Source organism: Eptatretus burgeri, chromosome 15 (assembly GCF_056783735.1).
Source record: "Eptatretus burgeri isolate ZD-2024b chromosome 15, Ebu_testis_v1, whole genome shotgun sequence".
NCBI classification, from domain to species: Eukaryota; Metazoa; Chordata; class Myxini; order Myxiniformes; family Myxinidae; genus Eptatretus; species Eptatretus burgeri.
The window spans coordinates 57,451,147-57,471,717 of NC_140975.1; the positions used below are offsets into that span (position 1 = coordinate 57,451,147).

The 20,571-nt window shown below is 42.5% G+C and overlaps 2 long non-coding RNA genes across 6 annotated transcripts in view; one reads left to right on the forward strand and one right to left on the reverse strand.

The window, feature by feature from the left end:
- The window catches only part of LOC147012252 (uncharacterized), a 71,681-nt gene extending 64,250 nt beyond the window's left edge, over positions 1–7,431 (forward strand). The window contains exon 3 of the long non-coding RNA XR_015051538.1: positions 5,478–7,431. This is a non-coding gene — a long non-coding RNA (uncharacterized LOC147012252). The remainder of the gene's footprint in view (positions 1–5,477) is intronic.
- Positions 1–20,571, reverse strand: part of LOC147012253 (uncharacterized) — a 61,567-nt gene that overhangs the window by 23,192 nt on the left and 17,804 nt on the right. For 3 of the 5 annotated variants that reach the window (XR_015051532.1, XR_015051533.1, XR_015051536.1), the window contains one exon: positions 2,811–2,884. The exons of the other annotated variants lie outside the window; for them this stretch is intronic. This is a non-coding gene — a long non-coding RNA (uncharacterized LOC147012253). The remainder of the gene's footprint in view (positions 1–2,810; positions 2,885–20,571) is intronic. 5 annotated transcript variants of the gene reach the window in all.

The window sequence follows — 20,571 nt, forward strand, 5'->3', positions numbered from 1 at the left end:
AGACGTAAAGCAGTGAGCGTGCACCAAAAGTACTGCAGCCTTTTGCAGTGAGACTTCTCTCATTTTAACAATGACCAAACTGTTCAACAATGGGCAAGGAAGGTCACTCGTTTTGTCCTTTCAAACTCAGCAATCCTATTCAATGATTCCATGTCGGCCTTGGTAGAGTAAAAATCATTGGGGGCAGATTATTAGGTTCAGCATAGTGGGAGAGAGGGCTGACACACTTTTATCTAAATTGCGTAAATCCCACCAACAACCCTCTTGTAGACAAAGAGGGAGACCACAAGTGAGTCCACACCCGTGAGTGTCCGTGGGAACTGTTATCCATCGTTTGGATGGGAACCTGCCAGCTTGCTGAGACATACATATTCCCATTATGTGTAATATTTCCATTTTAAATGTTTCCTGAGCAGCACAAAGAGGGAGGTTTAAAAAAAAAAAACTTTTTTTTTAGAACAACACTCTGCTTGGTTTGAACACACCCACGCTGAGTCGTTACACATACAGATGGCAAAGACCGCATGCCAGCTCTGAAAATATTGCATCAACTTCAGAAAAGGCTAGTGTTGGCTTAACGGTTAAAGTGGCTGGCTTAAGATCTTAGGTTCTGGAGTTAAAGTTCCTGTTTGTCTGTTGAATTAACACCAGGTGGATTGACTCAGTCTGTCATCCTTCCAAGGTTGGCAAAATGAGTACCAATGTGTTGGTAACAGAGGGGAACTGCATCAGTGGCACAGCTGTGCCCCCAGAAAATGATGCAGCCAAGAAGCCACAGGCTGCATACGAATTAATGTATGAAAGTTGAAAGTATTGTGGCTTGTGTAGATCTTGACCGATATACATTTGCCAATAAATTAACCCAACATGTTAACAGGTGACGATCACGAGATTAGTCATTGAGTATGCTTGTTAATTGAGATGCTGATATAATCAATAGTAAAGAAAACATTTTATAGTCTGAGCATCTCGAAGGCACAATTGTTGCAATTTATTTGTCTCATTTTAACCAGGATTTGCAAACACTCCTGATAGCTGGAATATAACACCTTTTGTATCTCTATGGACTGATGTAGAAGGATCGAGGAAGTTGTAATAAAAGCCAGAACTGTCGCTCCACTGAGAGCAATCGAGGATTAATAGTTTCAAAAGCAATCACAACTAGTTTGGTTAAGAGATCACGTAGACAACTGTGAGAGCATAATCAATATTTTACCCGCTTTGGGATCCTTGGGGTTTGGCGTTCTATCCAATTTGGACAATCCCTCAAAGAAAGTTTAATTTCCAAACCTTTCCGTAAAGGATTTTTCAAATTTGATGGATCAAGAATACATTTGCGATAGTCTTGATTCCTTTCAACCATTTGGATATAATCATAACATGTACTGTATAAAGCTCTTTTGAACAACTGACTGACTAATACAAATGTTTAGTACCTTCTAGGTGGCCGAGATGAAGCTAAAACTCGCATACTGATGTAACTGAAAGCCACGATTCCATGAAAAACAAGAAGGGCACTTGGTAGAGCACATACCTCCGCCACGCAATGCCTGATCCATGGGAACATATCGGGCCCAATACCTTTTTGAAATAGAGTATCATGCTATATATCGTTTTTGGCCCTAGCTCTCAATGGTGAAGAATCACTTTAAAAAATTATCGGATCCGGATTCCGATCTTCACTAAAATCGAATCAATTCGTCGTGGTCACACACCCAACCTGTCCACTAAGTGGACAGGTTGATTCGTCCGAATTTCATCGGACGAATTTCATCCGAATCCGTCCACAGCCTTTTGAGATATCGTGCTCTATATTAGTTTGGCCCTATCTCTCGATAGGGAAGAATCACTTAAAAAAATTATTGGATCCGGACTTGGATCTTCACGAAAATTAAAACAATTCTTCCTTGTCACACACTCAACATGTCCACCAAGTTTCGGCCGAATCCGTCCCCAACTTTTTGAGATATCGTGCTGTATATAGTTTTTGGCCCTTTCTCTGAATGGTGAAGAATCACTTAAAAAATTCTACTAGTCGGATCCGGATCCGGATCTTCACCAAAATGTAATGAGTTCGTCCTTGTCACACACCCAACCTGTCCACCAAAGTTCATCCGGATCCGTCCGCAAATTTTTGAGATATCCTGCACACAGACAAACAGACAAACAAACAAAAACGGAGAGGGCTGAAAACATAACCTCCTTCACCTTCGGTGGTGGAGGTAAAAATCACAAAACTGCAGGTAAATATCCACAAACGAAAATATCCGGAAACAAAAGTCGGCCCGTGTTGCCTCACTCTGCTCATGGTGGGTGATGTGACTGAAGACAATGCCACGTCATGGGATCTTTCACGGGTAGATCGCTCCTAAGGGGAGTGGGTGTTTCTCGATTTTATGGTGGTATCATTTGAGAAATGTTTCTGCGTTTTTCTTTACAGACCATGTACAGCGGTAGTACATCGTAAACATTTGTCGTTAACACACGGTGTACCATGGCATGTGGTACGATGTACCGTGGAAAGTGTTACGGTGTACCCTGGCAAGTGTTACAGTGCATACTTTAAATATTGCGTGTTTCCATCTACAGGCATCCCGGTTACAACAAACATTGAGAACATGGCTTCATCCATGCATAATTCCCTACATTAACAATCCATGTATCTGGAAATTAACCTGGAAATAAAGAAAGATTACTTTGTCCTGGCAAGTTCAACATTGATACGAGGCCATACGTTCGAAAATCCTCGAAATACAAATGAGATTGCCAAAATGAATTGTGAAAACCATCAAAGGAAACAATTTACTTACATCATATCATTTTATTCTTCCCTTCATTTTTGCGTTGCTCCGGTGCTGATATTGACCACCCAGTACAAATACATCTGCACCGCCAAGGAAGAGGCGCATGTTAGTCCTTCTTTACGTCATGCTTTATTCTAAAATGTTCCTGTTGTCGTAGAACAATAACAGTGCGTAAATTTCTGTAAAAAATTTCTGTCAGTGAAAGTCGGCCTGTGGAGCATCTCTCATGCTCACGGAGGGTTACGTGACCGAAGACCACGGTGCGTAACGTGACCTTGCACGGGTACAATCATTCTCCAAGGGAGATAGTGTTTCTTGGATTTTATGACTGTATGATTGGAGAAGTTGTCGTTTATGGACGATGTACAGTGAGTGGTAGAAATTCATAAACATTTATTATTTACACAGTGTACAGTGGTGTGTGTTATGTGGAAAGTGTGGGGGGGGTGGGGTGGGAGGAGGGAATAGCCAGAACGACGTGATAAGTTAGCATGGTCTGTGTGCATCGGCTAGGCCAGCTTTACACATCTAAAGGCCCTGTCACACCTTGATGATTTAGCCAGCGTATGCTGACGTATGAAAAATTTGTCTAATACGCTGGCACACATCAAATACGTTATGGGTAAGTTGTGTATACGTTAAGAGCACGCTGGCATACGCCGTAGTATGCTGGCATACATCGGAGTACGCCGAGCTCATCGACAAATTTTAACATGCTCAAAATTTTTCGACGTATGCCAGCGTATGACTCACACGTTCCGCATACGCTGGCCATAAGTTGTAGGCACGTTACGTGATCGTTGACACACGTTACTTATAAGTTACTCATAAGTAGAAACACGTCGAGGTAATGTTTAGCATACCCGAAACTTATTTCTAACCTATGAGTAACGTGTTGTAGGCACATTACGCGATCGTTAACACAGGTCGACACACGTTACTTGTAAGTTACTCATAAGTCGAAACACGTCGAGGTAATGTTTAGCATCAGTGTTCCAGACTCCATGGTTTTTTTATTTGTTTATTTTCCTTCTTCGGCATGATGGTGATTTTGACACTTCGATTTCTAGTGCGGTTATAATATAATATAATTAATAGGCTGCCGCTCAACTATTTAAATCATAACCTCACTAGAAATCGAAGTGTCAACATCACCGTCATGCCGAAGAAGAAAAAAAAACAAAAAAAAAAACATGGAGTCTGGAACACTGATGGGTTCCTCCTGTGTGAACCCCATTTTTATATACCAATTCCCCTAAACGCTGCCAATACGCTATTATACGGTAGCTGTAAGTTAGTAACACATTCAGTAAGTTCTGTGGTCGTCCAGAAGACGTCAAGTACATCTACATACGTCAATATGCGTTGGAGATACGTTACACATAGGTTCAAAGCACATTACTCGTAGGTTCAAAGCACGTTACTCATAGGTTAGAAATAAGTTTTGGGAACGCTAAACATTACCTCGACGTGTTTCGACTTATGAGTAACTTACAAGTAAGGTGTGTCGATGTGTGTCAATGATCGCGTAACGTGCCTACCACACGTTACTCATAGGTTAGAAATAAGTTTCGGGAACGCTAAACATTACCTCGACGTGTTTCGACTTATGAGTAACTTACAAGTAACGTGTGTCGACCTGTATCAACGATCGCGTAACGTGCCTACAACTTATGGCCAGCGTAAGCGGAACGTGTGCGTCATACGCTGGCATACGTCGAAAAATTTTCAGCATGCTTAAAATTTGTCGATGTACTCGGCGTACTACGACGTATGCCAGCGTGCTTCAGCGTGCTCTTAACGTATACACAACTTACCCATAACGTATTCGACGTGTGCCAGCATATTCAGCAAATTTTTATACGTCGGCATACCCTGGCTAAAACGTCAAAGTGTGACAGCGGCTTGACACTTCGATGTCGAGTGTGGTTATGATTTAAATCGTTGAGCGGAAGCCTATTAATAGCCTATGCCATGTGATCGTCGGTGATACGCTGCCGCGCTATGCATAAGTTAGACTATCGTTGGGCATAGGTTGTGAACGCCGACAACACGCTAAGCATTCGTTGGTATAAGTTATCTATATGTTAGCGAAACGTTCTGTGTACGTTACTAATAAGTTATGCATACGTCCAACTCGTTATGAATACGCCCAAAACTGGATAAAACATCAATAGTTCAGCGTACGCCAGCGTTTTACATACATTTTGATACGTTGCCATATGCTGGCTAAAACGTCAAGGTGTGACAGGGCCTTAACTAGGGGGACGTCAGAGATAGATTGCATGTAATATGTGCACTGAGGAGGCATTGAGCATCCATTATAGAACAGTATCAGGTAAGGATGTTATTATGTAAAAACTCCATTCTACAGGTGAGGCCAAGTGAAGGACTTGAGGTGAGTGAAAAACGGGCATTTAAAATCACTATGCATGCTGCTTTGGGGATCCCCCTGGCTGGCCGCCATATGGAGGACCGAGTGCTAGCAGGTGTGATGAGCTGCAGTAAGGCCCTGCACATGGATGGGACACTCTTATGAAGTCCCAGGTGGCGAGACAGCTAATTGCGGGACCAGCCGTGTGCTGGAAGGTGGTACTTAAAGGTATAAAAGCTGCGTGCACGCGTGTGAATTCTGATGGCCCTAGATTTTCTGCCTGGCACTCTGTTCTCCAGCTTGTGGGACACTCAGCCTGACATGCCATTCGTCACCTTCACGCTGTTTCTGACTCATCCGGCCTGTTGCTATTGGAGTGGCGTGGAGACACCCAACCACGAGCCATGCAGTGTGATTCGCCAATAACCGGAAGGATCAACTCGCTGTAGCATTTGCTCAAGTTCTCGCCTGTTCCAATTGTTCATGTAAGTCTGTGTATTGGCGCCATGAGAGGGTGAGTTCATTATTTCATTTTTGTGTTCGTATGTGCGACCCCTTATTCATTTCTCTTTTGTATGCAAAGTCTGTCCGGTCCTTTGTTTTTAGCGTCCCGTATTCCCTCCCATATTTCTTTCAATAAACAATTGTATTTATAAGTGTGTTCCCACCTTTCACTTCCCACGCTCAGGAAAGACTGCTGGGTTTGGTAATATTTAACGGCTTTGGGGGGGGGGGGGATATTAAATTGTAATGTAGACTCCCGCTATTAGAGGGTGGATGGGAAAAATAAGCGCTGTCTGCATCAGCGCATCAGCGTTAAGTTGTAAAACATCACGTCCGCTTAATCAAAAAAAAGTGTCATTTAGCAGGACTTGGAGCTGCAGCAGTTCCAATGATCCCATTTTTAACTTATCTGGAATTCATTGTCATCGTGCACCATCCATCCATCTGTCCGTCCGTCCGTCTCCTATTTTGACTTCTCCGGCCAACCGCTGGGCTGATCCGGCTGGAATTTGGCAGCAAGGTTCCTCTCCTGACTGGTATTAAACGGGGATTGCAAAGCTCGTTCCTGTCACGTTGCTTTAAGTAGGTCAAAATGGCGGACTCAGTAAATTCCTTCAAAAATCTTCTCCAGACCCACCAGTCAGAATGCTCCCAAATTTGGGTTACAACATTAGGTCAGGGTAGGGATGTTAAATTGTGGAGGTCATGCCGATCACATAACCGAAAGTGTGCCAAAATGGTGGACGGAATAAATTAATTGGAAAATTGTAAATCCATTCAAAAATCTTCCCCAGACCCACCAGTCAGAATGCTCCCAAATTTGGGTTACACCATTAGGCTGGGGGGCCAGATAAGCTCCAGGTCCAGTGGTCCTAGTTTTATCCCACAAAAGCAGGAACCTTTCAGAATAAAGCTTGATGAACATGGAGGAACACACAAAATTATATGTAGTCATACGTCTCGAAGCAATAGAAAAAAATATACAAAAGTACACGGAAAGAGCACACGAACAACAATGATGACAGGAGCATCAGGAATACCAACAACTACAACTACTACATGTTATAAAAGATCATTTTTTTCACGTTTCACTTCATTTTGCATCCTCATTGAGACTCACGGATACACATGCAATCTGTTTGCGAAGTATAACTTGCTGTGTTTTGATTAAACCTGTCAGCAAAGGAACAGGCTGAATATGCTCATCGTCTATTAATAGCATGCAAAATCACTGTTATACTGTTCTGTACACAATGTTGTGTTTATCGTCAGGTTAGGAATTTAACCAGATCAGAAATAGAATCACAATCTCCATTGCAGTCTATGACGTAAATTGTTACAAACCTAAATTTAATCAACATTTCAAAAAGGAAAGACATCATGATAACTCAAATTGGCTTCATTGTTTACGATGTGCAACGTGGGAGCAGCCACAACAACATGACAATTACTGTTTGTTTTTCCACTTCGGTTTACAACTTCCAGATCTTCGAATCCTCAACTCTGCCTCTTAATGTTGTCTAGCAACCAAATAGAATGTAAACAATTGTTTCATTTTACGACTTCTGAGGTATTACATTAAATATCACTTTCGCTACAAAGTGTTAAACAAACCCATTCTGATCATTCATTATTGATTTAGTTGAGGCAAGCAAAATCCACTTCATTAAACATCTAAAGATGATATTTATTTTGTCTACATCTAGGAATTAGGATGCACCCCAGATTCTGCTTGCAGTCTGCAAGCATTCCCCACGAGTATTATTCATGAAATTTGCTTCACCATTCCCAGCTGGGTTGGAACAGAAGTCTTCATGAAGGCTGGTGTAAGCCTGCTTCGGCAGACAGGTAGAATAATGGATGAATTTACCTAGGTGACTGTTTCTGTTCCAACTGTGTTTTATTTTTGCATGAGGGATCGTAAAGAGGGCCTTACAAGGAAACTATGGGAGTGTGAGTATTCTTTCCACTCTGATAACCAAAATGGTGTTTGCAAATCAGGAAGCATTGAAATAAGGCAGGAAACTGTGTGTTGCCTAAAGGCAGGAAACCCATGCACTGTGTTGCCAACTTTGGTCTTTTCCGAAACAACAGTTGCCCGTGACACATAGTCGATGAGATGATTATTATTATTTTAAATCATAAATTGTCTTTATGCCCTAAATAAAAGAATCAACTTGAGGCATTTATCACTCAAGTAAACTGTATTTTCTGAAATAGATTAATTCCTTTGAGTTTCCACGTAACACGCTGACATGAAATGAGCACACACACACACAAAAAACAATCTTCTACTCTTAGAAACAATTGCCTTCCCCAAAACAGGAGGTTCAAGTAATGTCATTACCCATGGAGAATTTTTCCTAACTTCCTCTTAATGGGGAGGAAAAAAAAAGCTTCCACAGCACAGACACTCCCTCCGCAGACTATAAAAAAGAGAGAGAGAGAAAGAAGAGAGAGAGAGAGAGAGAAAGAAGAGAGAGAGAGAGAGAGAGAGAGAGAGAGAGAGAGAGAGAGAGAGAAAAGAGAGAAGAGAGAGAAGAGAGAGAAGAGAGAGAGAGAGAGAGAGAAAGAAGAGAGAGAGAGAGAGAGAGAGAGAGAGAGAGAGAGAGAGAGAGAGAAAAGAGAGAAGAGAGAGAAGAGAGAGAAGAGAGAGAAGAGAGAGAAAGAAGAGAGAGAAAGAAGAGAGAGAGAAGAGAGAGAGAAGAGAGAGAGGAGAGAGAGAGAAGAGAGAGAGAAGAGAGAGAGAAGAGAGAGAGAAGAGAGAGAGAGAGAGAGAAGAGAGAGAGAGAAGAGAGAGAAAAGAGAGAGAGAGAGAGAGAGAGAGAGAGAGAGAAGGAAGAGAGAGAAGGAAGAGAGAGAGAAGAGAGAGAAAAGAGAGAAGAGAGAAAGAAAGAAAAGAAAAGAAAAGAAAAGAAAAGAAAAGAAAAGAAAAGAAAAGAAAAGAAAAGAAAAGAAAAGAAAAGAAAAGAAAAGAAAAGAAAAGAAGAGAGGAGAGGAGAGGAGAGGAGAGGAGAGGAGAGGAGAGGAGAGGAGAGGAGAGGAGAGGAGAGGAGAGAGAGAGACACATGGATCTGTAGGTTGTGACCTCGGCGGACCACCATTTATAGCTCACACTATATAACTAATCAATTGATGTATACCCTTTCATATCTGCTTCATCATTAATTATACAGTTCACCTTAAAATTTGCCATATGGAGCATTTCATTGCGTTGAGACATTTAACAACTTCGGCTGAAATAATTGTGATGCTGAGGCAACCTTCAAAATTCTCTGGGAACGTGGTCACATCCTTTTCAAGGTGCTTTGATAGGGTTTGTACCTGTCACCAATTGATCATTCAGCATTTCATGGCCAACACAAATTCCCACCTGAGTTCATACGGCCTACAATACGTTGCAGCTGCAAGCTGTCTCGGGAATAAATTTGCAGCGTGAGACAAAAGGGAATGAAAGCAAATCCCAGAAGACCAAATCCAAGCAGTGCCTTTTGACTGAATCACCTGCATGCACACAGGCTGTGCCAGCTGGGACCTGTCCACACCTACATGTGTCACAAATATACAGCTAGCTGAGCTGAGCAGAGCCTGCGATTGCGTGTCTCTCTCTCTCTCTCTCTCTCTCTCTCTCTCTCTCTCTCTCTCTCTCTCTCTCTCTCTCTCTCTCTCTCTCTCTCTCTCTCTCTCTCTCTCTCTCTCTCTCTCTCTCTCTCTCTCTCTCTCTCTCTCTCTCTCTCTCTCTCTCTCTCTCTCTCTCTCTCTCTCTCTCTCTCTCTCTCTCTCTCTCTCTCTCTCTCTCTCTCTCTCTCTCTCTCTCTCTCTCTCTCTCTCTCTCTCTCTCTCTCTCTCTCTCTCTCTCTCTCTCTCTCTCTCTCTCTCTCTCTCTCTCTCTCTCTCTCTCTCTCTCTCTCTCTCTCTCTCTCTCTCTCTCTCTCTCTCTCTCTCTCTCTCTCTCTCTCTCTCTCTCTCTCTCTCTCTCTCTCTCTCTCTCTCTCTCTCTCTCTCTCTCTCTCTCTCTCTCTCTCTCTCTCTCTCTCTCTCTCTCTCTCTCTCTCTCTCTCTCTCTCTCTCTCTCTCTCTCTCTCTCTCTCTCTCTCTCTCTCTCTCTCTCTCTCTCTCTCTCTCTCTCTCTCTCTCTCCATAGCCAAAGCTATTGAAGCAGTTTCTCGACAAGGGTTATTTTCGGTGTTTTTCCGTTGCCTTCACATTCATTACAGGGCAGGAATTTAGAATTCGTCCAGGATGCCGGTAATAACCCGCCAACTCTTTGTGCAAGACACTATAAGATGTTTAATGTCGACCAACAACCGGTTCTGGCAGATGCCTCCTCCAACTTAACGTTCTTTCAATGGATGGCTCACACATCGATGCGAGACATCAGGGTAGCAGTTCATAGTTTGGTCGAGATTTGAACCGAACGGCTCAAAGGAACGTGCGAATACCTCCAGGCTACCCTGCAAGCCTCCCCAAGTTACATTCACTGTGTAATGGTCCATTTAATCAGATAAGTATGGAAAATTAAAAAAATGATGAGATCTATGAAATATCATTTCTGTGACAGCTGTTTGTTGTATATAAATTTATTTAGATTCTGTGTAAATTTCAAGAAAGTTTTCAGTTTTTCAACATTAACCTCATACAGGTCACCACACAGGGAAGGTATTTGTATTGCAGGTGATATGAGCTGATAATGTGTAGCAGCTGTTAGATTAACCAACTTACAGTGGGATAGAAGACCATGCTTTGCGATGATAAGGGTTAAATGGGCTAGCTTTAGAATTGCTTTTGAGATTGCCAATCATGTGGTTTCCCATGCCTTCACGCAGCTGAACACAGTTCACCTTGTGACATGTAAGATTGTATAATGGCAATTATATCTCATTCCAGGTCTACCAATGTGCAGAAAAATAGGACCGCCATCCTGAAGCTCACCTGGATCACGAGCAACTATTACTTAACACCCCCCCCCCCCGCAAACCCCCTCAGACCCTAATTTTTTTAATGCCGTGAACAAACTTTGGTACATCACTGGTGATGAAGATTGTGGTCGAGTTTCATATAAATTGTGTGAGTAGTTTCAGAGAAGAGAGCAAACACCGATTTTGGAGGTTCAACAATCCCCCCCCCACCACCACCCCTGTAGACCCCTGAATAAGTGCAGATTTTGATGTGGTCTATACTTTGGTACATTACGGGTAACGAAGGTTGTGGTCAAGTTTCATCAAACTCGTGTGTAGTTTTGGAGAAGAGAGCAAATCCTTTTTTTGGGGGGGGGCAAAAAAAACTCTCCATAGACCCCTGTAATGAGTGCAGATTTTGATGCAGTCAATACACCTTCGTTGAGCATCAGATATTAAGCTTGTGGCCAAGTTTCATCAAAACCATGTTTTTGGTTCAAGCGATAATGACTGAAGTGTTTACAGACTCACTGGCTGACTCACTCACCTGACTGACACTGCTCGATCACATAAGCTCACCTGATTGAAGTCCAGGTGAGCTAATAATGCTTCATATAGCTATTTCATGCCTGAATGTTACGGCTTTAATGCTTTTTTTTCACACCTTGGTTAAGGTTTACAATACGGCCGAAAAAGTTCCTTCATTTGTCATCTCGTGAGAATTGTCAGTTGACCACATCAAACTGCAAGCAACACCACAGACACCATTAAAATCATCACCATCGTCGCTTGTGATACATCGCAGACTTGCAGTGGAGTCTTCAACTTCAAGTACTCCATTTGATCCAACTCGGACTACTGCATCTATCCGTCCAAGTTGATAGTAAAGGGTAGTTTCTACTGAAGAATTGTCCTGGAAAATCTCCATCAGAGAGTCGAGAGATACAGATGTAGATTTGGGTCAGGATACCGGCATACACAACTCGTTGCGAAAGGGACTGTGGACATCTTTCCTGTACTCAAGATAGCTGGTTGGCTGAGGGCTCCTTCCAGAGAATGGTATACTCTTTGCTGAATTGCCCTGCCTTCAAAGCACTGCAATGGCATTTAATAGTTGATCAAGAATTGTATTATGATTAGGCAACTCAAGAGGCAAATATTTAAGGGCTGAGCGCTTAGGGTGGTGAGCTTGGGATCTTAGGGTCCTGAGTTCAAGCCCAGTTGGCTGTTGAATTAACACCAGGTGGTGTTGACTCAGCCTGTCATCCTTCTGAGGTCGGTGAAATGAGTACTAGTGTACTGGTAATAGGGGCATTGCGTCAGCGGCACAGCATCAGTGGCACAGTGATACTAATGAAGGAGCCAATGATACCACAGCCGCAGCCTTGTGCTGCATACAAAGGAGGAGGCAAATGTTTTACCATTCTGATTATCCTGCCATTTCTATTTGCACAAGTGGGTTAAATCAAGCCACGAGCATTGGCATTCCATACGAACTCGTGGAGGATTTATACAGCAAGTGTTCAGCTTTGATGCAGTTCCGAGTTGACGCCCATACAACACCCTGGTGCTCCAGTGATTTCTCACCCTGCCCCTCCTCCCTTTTTGCACTTTTTTGCCCCTTAAAAAAAACTTACATGTAATGACAGAGAGACATAGACAAGTAACTGTTTCAAGACACTTTAACCAGCACTGATGGACTTGCACCGCTTACGAAAGTGCTTATCGTCAGCCAAGCATGGCTATAAAAGTCTGTTTTCATTAATCGTACGTGGGCAGTCGGAGCCGGGGTATCCGGAGGAAAGAGAAAGTCGCTCTTTATTCTCGCTGGGTACTACGTCAGTGCCAATAACGGACCTATTGAGGCGTCACCCTGCAAGCACGCAGCCTTTTCCCATATATTCACACAATGGCATGCCTGTTGCACATCCCCTTTCATTGTGACGTCATTGTTTCTCACTGGCATGCCCCATCTTCATAAGAGTCAAACCGGATGGTGTAGAGGTTGTGCACTTCTCTCTCAAGCCGTGTCGACGCGGTTCGATTCTCGACCCGACTATAATCCGTTGGATTTGTGCTTTTCAGGCAGGGCATTGCATCACAAAGTGTGCGCGTCCCTCGGTCAGACGTTAAGCTGTGCGTCCCATCTGTTTGCATTGGCTGGTGGATGTTGTAGGTCTCGTGGTGCCTTTTGCAAAGAGTAGTTGAGTTAGCGTTGGCACCCTGGACAAGTTCCTTTCCAAATTAGCTCCAGTCCAACATCAAGCTTTGCCAGTCGGTTTGTGAAAGACTTGCGCCAAAACTATCCCCAGCTGACCCCACAAGAATGTGGGATTAATTGGGCCCTTAAAGTAGTATTAGTAGTAGTAGTACATGATGCACTATTTTAACCTTCTAATTACCTTTACCACCGAAGGTGGATAGAGGTTATGTTTTCACCCCTGTTTGTCTGTCTGTCTGTCTGTGAGCAGGATATCTCAAAAAGTTATGAACAGGTTGGGTGCGTGACAAGAATGAATTTATTTCTCTTTATTGTCCTGGTTATCCCAAATGGCTTGCCTCATTTTCTCAGACTAGTGGCTGCTGTTTCCTTTTGGTCAAGTTTCTTGAGAAATAAACATCAGAACTTCCGATGTGCACTTCACAAGATACTTGACCAAAAGAAAATGTGGGCCCTGTGCACCACTGATTCAACAGTGCACAGGGACCACATGACGAGGAGTGATCATGCCGAGTGCAAACAAGGTACATTATTGATGAAGAGGGAGAATCGTCACGGTCCCAATACATTACATTGGCTATTTTACCAGCACAAATATAAAAACGATAATGAGTAAGGAGAACGTCGAGAGGAGGCGGAATACCTTGAATGAGGTATTCGAATTTACTCTTTCAAAGTGGGAATATGACACAGCAAATAAAGTTGGGAATAGTTGAAGAGACTCGAATTTTATTCCTCAATCACATGCCAGGGGTTTAGATGTGGGTAAAGTCTCCCCCCTCTCCCCACCGCCCCATTCCCTCATTTACATGTGCAATTCAAAATGAATACATTGCATTGTGAAACTAGAACGGCACTCAGTAGAGCACACACCTCCGCCAGGCTGAGATTTCCTGTTCACAAACAGACAGGGCGGGTGAAAACACAACCTCCGCGTCCACCTTCGGTGGCGAAGGTAGAAATGTTTAGAAATATAACAGGGACTAAGCTGATCAGAATCAGAAGTTAGTTCTTAAAAGAGTCAGAATATAAGTTTGACTATTAAGGTCCACTGTGTAACAAAATAGCAAGGGCAAAGCTCTATGATTTGAACCTTCGGATGACCAATGTGTTTACAGGTGGACCCAACGCTACGTTGAAAATGGAATATTTTCTGTCTCAACAGTCATCCGAAGGTCTTTAATTGGGATAAACTAGCAGAGATTTTAAAAGGCCTTGGAGATGTGTTTAAAAGCAGGAAGAGACATGCAGGAAATGTTTCTTTGTTTTCAAGGGTCAAGCTTTGTGATTGTCGAACGCAAACCTGCAACAGGGTGAATTAGAACAAGCAAACATGGAGAAGGGCAAATTATCTTGAATAGAGACGGGCCAAAAGATCACAGACGGGTGTGAGGCTTTACAGGAAGGCCATTATTTTGGTTGGCCTTTCTCTGCCAACCACACCTTCCAACTTTTTGTTTGCATCAGTGGCTGGTATGTTGTTAAGTGTTTGATCTGGGACGCCCTATATTTTGAGAATCCAATGACTCCATGGAAAATGTTACCACATGTTGACCACCAAGCATCTTAACCCTTTGACTAACGAACTTATTTGGCTCTACCACACTGATTTGTAACTTCTGCATGTTCTTGAGCCACCCTGAGAAGAAGGCATTTCAGGGTTCATGGGGGACAGTTTAAGGCTCATGGAGGAGTTGCAACACAAGTCATGGACACAAGCACACACATGCAGACAAATACATGAGAAAATACCAGACTTAACTACAGACAAACACAGCCAGAGTTTATGGGGAAGTGACGTAACTCCCCAGGGCACTCTGGGTTTCTCAGCGAGGCAATATTAACTAATTAAGCAGGAATTTCCTCCTCCCCATGAACACCAACCTAAGTTTGTTTGTCTGTGTTCTATCCTTTAAGGCCCGGTCACACCTTGACGTTTTAGCCAACGTATGCCGATTTTTGAATTTTTTTTCTAAAACGCTGGCACACGTTGAATACGTTATGGGTAAGTTTTGATAACATTGAGAGCACGCTGAAAAACACTGCCATACGTCGTTGTACGTTGGCTTTAAACGTTGTACTTTTTGGTTGTCCTCAAATTTTTTCATGCTTGAAATTTCACGACGTATGCCGGCGTATGACTCGCACGTTCCGCTACGCTGGCCACAAGTTGTATGCACGGTCTGCGATCGTTGACAGACGTCAACACATGCTACTTGTAAGTTAATCATAAGTTGAGACACGCCGAGGTAATGTTTAGCGTACCCGAAACTTATTTCTAACCTATGATTAACGTGTTGTTGGCACGTTACGCGATCGTTGCCACACATCGACAGACCTTACTTTTAAGTTACTCAGGCTGAAAGACGTCGGTATAATGGATCGTCCTTGCGTCAGCGTCCACGGCCACGGCCAGGACACTTATTTGCAGCATTCTTCAAACTTTTCTTCGGCATGATGAGGATGTTCACACTTCGATGTCTAGCTTGGCTATGATTCCAATTGTCCATCGGCAGCGTCTATTTAAAATAGTCGAGTTTGAGCGTTTTAACACGTTCAGAAGAAACGCTTCAAATTTCCAAACCCCAGCGTCAAAAAACGAAAGGAGAGTGACAGCAATTTAAATCGTTCATTGTAAACAATGAAAATAGCTGAGTGGTACCGTTTAAAAGTCGTTGAGTGTAAAAAAAATCCAATTGTTGAGTGCAAGCGTCTACTTTCAATAGTGGAGATGCAGCCATTTAAATCGTTGAGTGGCAGCCGATGAATAGCAAACCCCATGTCACCGGCAAAGATAAACTGCCGCACGATATGGATAAGTTAGGCTATCGTTGGGCATAGTTTGTGAACGCCAGCTTCACGATAATTATTCGTTGGTATATCGTATCTATAAGTAATCAAAGCGCTCTATGCACATTATTAGTTCATTGTGCATTTGTCCAACCCGTTATGAATAGACCTAAATCGTAAAAACAAGCTATTTGTTGTTGCATTGTTGCATTCTTGAAAACAATGTTGAAAACGTAAAAACAAGCATTGTTGAAAAAGCCCCATAAAAAATTAGCCGCGAAGAACTTCGAACAATGGTGAAAAGATGTCTCCTACCCGTGGACACGCGGACTCAAGGACGATCCATCATAACCCACACCCTCCCCCTCACACTCACCTACTACTGCCAACATGAACAAACTAATACTAATACTAATACTGATACTGATAGTGATACTGTTACTGCTGACATGGACATCGACTCAAAAAGGACTCGAAAACACTGTTGGGTTCCCCTTTTATGAGCAGCATTTTTATATACCAATTCCCAAAACCGCTGGGAACACGTCTTTATATGGCAGTTGTAAGCTAGAAACACGTTAATTTTTTTTTTTTGTCGACCGGAAGACGTCATTGGAATACGTCTACATACGTCGATGTGTGTAGGGACTACGTACAGAATTGGTTCAAAGCATGTCAAACATAAGTTAGAAATAAGTTTCGCGTAAAAAAGACATTACCGCGACGTGTTTCGACTTATGAGTAGCTTATAGGTAGCCTTTGTGGACGTGTGTAAGCGTCCACATATCGTGTGTAAAACTTATCCCCATCGCATGCGGAACGTGTGTCATACGCCGAGTACGTCGTAAAATTTTGAACATGTTTAAAATTTATTGACGTACTCTACTTACTACGACGTATGATAGCGTACTTTAGCGTTCTACTCACGTATACCAAAGTTACTCATACCGTATTCGACGTGCCCCAACGTTTTTGACACATTTTTCTTAGGTCGGCATACGCTGGCAAGATCGCCAAGGTGTGACCGCGATGTTGACACTTCCATTTCTACGGCAGTTATGATTCGAATCGTTGTGCGTCAGCCTTTTAATAGGCTACGTCATGACATCATCGGCGATGCGTGCAACGCGCTATGCCTAAGTTAGACTATCGTTGGGCATCGGTTGTGTAGGCCGACAACAGGTTCAGCATTCGTTGGTATAAGTTATCTATAACACAACGAAACGTTCTGTGTCTGTTACCAATGCATTATACATAAGACCAAGTCGCTATGAATACATCCGAATCTTTAAAAAAAACCATCAAAAGTTCAACGTAAGCCAGCGTTTTACATACATTTTAATACGTTGCCATTGCTGGCTAAAACGTCAAGGTGTGACCGGGCCTTTAAATCCTGAGCCTAAAGCAAGGAAGTAGCACATACGATTCGGGTGTCTTTGGTAGGACTTGGCCTGGGTTGCACTCGAACTGCTGACTTCCCAGACTCGAAGTTCTAACCATTATACCACTGAGTCTGGTTAGATTCGTCAATAAAGTTATTGTGGAGATTATAAGCTCTCCGGCCATGGTTTCTAGAAACGATCTTGAGATCCAACAGGCCCAGGCTCCTTGCAAATGAGTTGCACAGACTGGCCGAGCAGTTCTGCTTCCTCAACGACCCTGGTTGATAGAATAATATGACTGCTTTTAATAGGCTTAGGTAATCAGCATGACTCAATTAATTAAAATGCTGACAGTTATCGAACAGGCACCGTGAACTTGCTAGTGCAGGCACAGCATCAACAAACACTGTACATGAAAACAGGCAATCCATAGATTAAAGAAACGTTCAAAAGAAGAGCGAGGTCTACACAGGGCATCACCATGGACCCTTTCGCAAAAGAGCAGTGTGCAATGGTTATGTGGATTTACAAAAAGGTTATATCAAAATAAAGACCAATTACTGCACCGTAGTTCCAAGAATGAAGCCAGACTCCACAACACACACACACACACACACACACACACACACACACACACACACACACACACACACACACACACACACACACACACACACACACACACACACACACACACACACACACACACACACACACACACACACACACACCAATCAAGACAGGCCTGTTTGAGACTCAGGATGAAGAAATGCTTGAACAAAATGAAAGAGTGAGCTAGACTCGAGAAAATTTGAACTAAATGCCTGATCATGGTTTACTTGAACCTCACGATTTTCCAAGTTCTGTTCCCATAGTCACATCAGCTGTTATAGTGGGGTCAAAAGGTCAAATACTAAAATAATGCAATAACAGGCAAATTCTTAAACATTTTTTGAATGAAGCTTTTGTGTGCAATTAACTTTGGGGGATGCATGAAATATGTAATGAGTTTTTGGATTCGACCCCTGGCTCATGCCCCAGGGGTGGGAACTTGGGGTTACAGGGGTCAAAAAGAAGATTTATTTTTAACTCAAAATTTGATATTCCATCATTCCTGGTGGAACTTTTTTCCATATTTCAACTTTGCTTAATGTCGGAAGCATCAGGATTTGCAATTCCGTGCTGTCAACTTCACACTAGTTTTTATGTTGATCGAAGTCCATCGTCGTGACTTCGACCCTTCATTCCCAGAGCCTCTCCGAAGGATGGCTCCACAAGCTTGTGTCATAAAGTCATCCAATCAGGAGAGAGAGAGAGAGAGAGAGAGAGAGAGAGAGAGAGAGAGAGAGAGAAAGAGAAAGAGAAAGAGAAAGAGAAAGAGAAAGAGAAAGAGAAAGAGAAAGAGAAAGAGAAAGAGAAAGAGAAAGAGAAAGAGAAAGAGAAAGAGAAAGAGAAAGAGAAAGAGAAAGAGAAAGAGAAAGAGAAAGAGAAAGAGAAAGAGAAAGAGAGAGAGAGAGAGAGAGAGAGAGAGAGAGAGATTGGAATCTGGTTTATGAGCATCATGAGCCATCTATTCAGAGAGGAACATGAAACAGACAAGCCCATCTGAGCCTTAGGCAGAAGTTGTAAGTTATCGATGCCTAGGTGGATGGGAATACAGCGGGGAATCTGAAAAGAAAATACTTTTGTTCACTTATTTTCAGAAATGTCCAAAAGGCATCAAGATCATACAAGAACAAACTTTTTTTTTTAATGTGTGTGATGTAATTTATGAAAGCTTGAAATCTCAAGGGGGCACCTTTGATGTCAGTTTTGATAGGAATCGTGGGAAGGGATGGGAGGGGGAGAAGTGGAGGGATGAGAGGGGACGTTTTGAATGCGAACTACATTTAATCAAGGAGTCCACACCAAAGAATTGAAAAAGAGCAAGTTGTGTTCTGACAACAAGGGATCTGCAGCACCATTTATTTGTACCATCTATTTCGGTTTGTGCAACTGTTTGGATACAGACAGCTGTCAACAGTGTGTGCTCAGCACCATGGCAGGGATGGCCGAGATTTTAACTCTGTGACTCAGCGATAGGTTGGCAAGGAAGGGGTCCATTAATTTGAGATTTCTCCATAAATTACCAACCACAGCTACTTCGTGGAGGAAATGTGCAAAGCCAGCATTTTCAGCATCATTCTTGAGCGATGTGGATATAAAATGGTTCAAATGGCAATTGAAACTCCAGAAAATTAAGAGGACAAGAATAATTAAAAGTGATCAAGTCATGTTTCACTTGATGTTGATGATATTCTGATAATAAGCATTTCGGTAATTTCTAATGACGTTTTGCATTGATTAATTGAAACAACCAATGTCATCATTATTGTTGTTGTGGGACATAGAAATTAGAGCATGCGTGATTGTTATTGTTATTTTTCATAGAATTGTAAGGTATTTGTTATGTTAGTTGAATAAATAGTGAAGTGTGAACTTGGTTGACAATCATAGTTTGAATGAATACAAAGTACAATCAGCTTTTAACATAACTCGCCACGAAGATCAAGCAGCAGTTGTTGTGGAGCAAAGACTTGCCCAGGGAAGTGGAAGCATGCCTGGGCAGGTCGAGGCTTAGGAGGTCATGGCCAGCTGCTGCTGCTGGCCTGCCTGGGAGGAACCCATAAAAGCTTGTGTGGTTGGTTATCTCCATATGTGGGTTTCAGAAGGTGGAACGGAGTCCTCCCATGCCTCGAAGTATTCATCTCGGTTTCAGTAAGGGATCATCATTCATGGACCAAGCTGTGAAATTTTCTTTTTCTTAAAGTTTTGTTCCGAGGGCTCTTTTCAGGATCGACACTGAGTCCTGTACAGCTTTCACCTGCAGTTCGTTTGGAGTGACATTCCCTGTGATGGTTTATAAGAACTCCTTCAGGTTCTTCTTCATCATTCCTGTTGCTCCAATTATCACTAGTACAATTGTGGTGCTCTTCAGCTTCCAGGATTTTTTTACTTCATTTTTCAGATCTTGGTATTTAGCCATTTCTTTGATTTCTGCGTTGTTTAGGCAAAAATTGCTGGGAACTGATCTCAATTAGCAATGCCTTCTTTTCTGTTCTTGTTTCGAAGTACTATATGCCAAGGTGGATGGTCGCAGTCCTTTGTTCTCTATGTTCACCCTCAATGGGATCATCAGGCCATACGTCAGCGTTATTTCCTTGTTTTCAATGATCGCCTTTGGTTCATGTTTCTACGAGTTTTCTGGGACTGGGATATTGAAGCTTTTGCAGGTGTGCCAGTGGATCACTTAACAAACCTTGTTGTGCCTTTATGTGTACAGCTGTTCTGAAATGAGTTTTTTACATCCCAATTGGAAGTGACTCGTGCTTTCCATTTCTACATTTGTCCGATTGACTCAGTGCTGCCATTTTCTGAAAGCCATGATTTCTTCTCCATCCCAGTTGAGCTGAGCTTTTCTTAGCCATCCCATTGAGCCTTCTTTGACTATGCTCATTCTGTCCCATTCTTTACATATATATATATATATATATATATATATATATATATATATATATATATATATATATATATATATATATATATATCCCTGTTCTTT